At 52.5% G+C, this 2,477-nt stretch overlaps 1 long non-coding RNA gene across 1 annotated transcript in view; it reads left to right on the forward strand.

The window, feature by feature from the left end:
• Positions 1-2,477, forward strand: part of LOC105548184 — a 33,339-nt gene that overhangs the window by 12,525 nt on the left and 18,337 nt on the right. The window contains exon 4 of the long non-coding RNA XR_001007353.1: positions 1,586-1,801. This is a non-coding gene — a long non-coding RNA (uncharacterized LOC105548184). The remainder of the gene's footprint in view (positions 1-1,585; positions 1,802-2,477) is intronic.

Consider the following 2,477-nt stretch of genomic DNA (forward strand, 5'->3'; position numbering starts at 1 on the left):
CCAGGGTAAAGAAGGAGAAGCCAAAAAGGAGGACCCATGAGAAGGGCCCCCTCCAGGAGTTTGAGGCCCACTCCCTCCTCCCCTGCCTGTCCTCTGTCCAGGTCGCCTCCCTGCTGTGCCCCACTCCTGGGGCCATAACCATTTGGAGCTGTGTTTTTCTACAGGCTCCTGGGCACAAAGTGGGCAGGCTCACCTGGAGGGGATCAGAGTAACATGGCAGGAAATGAGGGGGAAAGCTGCCCTAGAACCGCGCCTCTCTTCCCTCTCATGTCACTGGGGTGCACTCCTCCCTCACCTCACTCAGGCAGCGACATGGGTTCCATGTGAGTGCTGTCCTGCTTCCTCTGCTGCCTCTTTTTTTCCTTAGGGCTATCATAAAACTTTCTCTTTCCCAGCTCTGCCAATCTGGTGGGACATTGGGCTTCCCTCTCACAGGGTCCTGGGGACAGGCCCATCCTGTATCATACCTGCAGAGAGACCCTGTTTTTCTCCGGGGCCTGGGGAGCAGCCAGGTTCCATGAGTGAAACGCAGATCTGAACCGTACCAAGCTGGGGTTGGGGTCCACACTCCTCTACTGAGAAGGAGCTAGGGATTCCAGCTAGGTGAGAGGGAGAGTGGGCAGAGCCAGACCAGACCAGAACTGATCCCCTGGAAAAAGCCTGCCTTGGTGAGTGCTGGGTGCGGTGGCTCACTCCTGTAATCCCAGCAGTTTGGGAGGCTGAGACAGGTGGATCACTTGAGGTAAGGCGTTCAAGTCTAGCCTGGGCAACATGGCAAAACCCCATCTCTACTAAAAATACAAAAATTAGCTAGGCATACTATGTTCCTGTAATCCCAGCTACTCAAGAGGCTGAGGCAGGAGAATTGCTTAAACTGGGGAGGCAGAGTTCGAAGTGAGCCGAGATTGTGCCTCTGCACTCCAGTCTGGGAGACAGAGTGAAACTGTGTCTCAAACAAAAACAAAAACAAAAACAAAAAACACCATAATATGGCTTTGGCAGAGAGCCTGGCCCAGCAGTGCCTTCCCTTGGGTTTCTCCTGGGTAGGCCTCTGCCAGGAGGAGGCGCTTCGTTTTGCCTGTCCATGGCCCACAGCAATGGAATGTCTGCTTCTGAGGGTTGGGTGGGGGACTGCTGGCAGAACTGGAAGCTTCTTCAGGTGGGTTTTTTGTTTTGTTTTGTTTTTGTTTTCGAGATGGAGCCTTGGTCTGTCACCCAGGCGGGAGTGCAGTGGTGCAATCTCAGCTCATTGCAGCCTCCACCCCCCCACCCCGGGTGCAAACAATTCTCATGTCTCAGCCTCCTGAGTAGCTGAGATTACAGGTATGTGCCACCATTCCCGGCTATTTTTTGTATTTTTTGCAGAGACGGCATTTCACCACGTTGGCCAGGCTGGTCTCGAACTCCTGACCTCAAGTGATCTGCCGTCCTCAGCCTCCCAAAGTGTTGGGATTACAGACATGAGCCACCGAGCCCAGCCCCTTCAGATGGGTTTTGAGGCTTCACTACAATACTAGTTTCCCGTGACTGCTGCAGCAAATTACCACACAGTGACTTAAAACAACACGAATGTATTCCCTTACAGTTCTGAAGACCAGAATTCTAAAGTAAGTCCCACTGAAGCAAGGTGGGAGCAGGGTTGTTGCCTTCCGAGGCTCTGCGGGAGAATCTGTCTCCTGGCCCTGGAGGTGGCCTGCACTTCTCAGCTTGTGCTGCACGTCCTGAATGACTGGAGTTTCCTGCTTCCGTCACTACACCTCCCACCCTCTCCATCACCTTCTCTGCTCTTATAAGGATCCGGGTGAGTACATTAACCCCACCAGTACAAGCCAGCCAAAGACCCTTAACTTCATTATATCTGCAAAGCCTCTTTTGCCATACAAGGTCATGTTCACCAGTTCCCGGGATTAGGATATGGGCATCTTGGGGGCATCAGCCTGCTACAGCTAGGCTGCAAAACTGTTACACCTTCCTGGTGTTTCAAAGATTGAGAGAAAAAGGGTTGGCATTTTTTGCTTAGGGGTCCCTCTTAAACTTGTACCTTTAAGGTCTGGGGTCCCTTTTAACCTTGTTTTTGTTTTTGTTTTTTCTTTTTTGAGGTGGAGTGTTGCTCTGTCGTCCAGGCTGGCAGTGGCATGGTCTCGGCTCACTGCAACGTCTGCTTCCTGGGTTCAAGTGATTCTCCTGCCTCAGCCTCCTGAGTAGATGGGACTGTAGGCACCCACCACCATGCCTGGGTGTTTTGTATTTTTGGTAGAGATGGGTGGGGGTGGGGAGGGGGGTTTTGGCTATGTTACCCTGAGCTCAAAGCCATCCGCCTGCCTTTGCTGCCGAAGTGCTAGGATTACAGGCCTGCACCACCACACCCGGCTGCTGTAAAGACTTATTTCCACACAGCTGAGACATGTTTTAGGAAGTTTGCTAAAAGACCCCTGGAGACCTCCTCTTTGTGGCCTCCCTGTTACCGTGTTTAATTT

The sequence above is a fragment of the Mandrillus leucophaeus genome, unplaced genomic scaffold (assembly GCF_000951045.1).
Source record: "Mandrillus leucophaeus isolate KB7577 unplaced genomic scaffold, Mleu.le_1.0 Scaffold1100, whole genome shotgun sequence".
NCBI lineage: Eukaryota > Metazoa > Chordata > Mammalia > Primates > Cercopithecidae > Mandrillus > Mandrillus leucophaeus.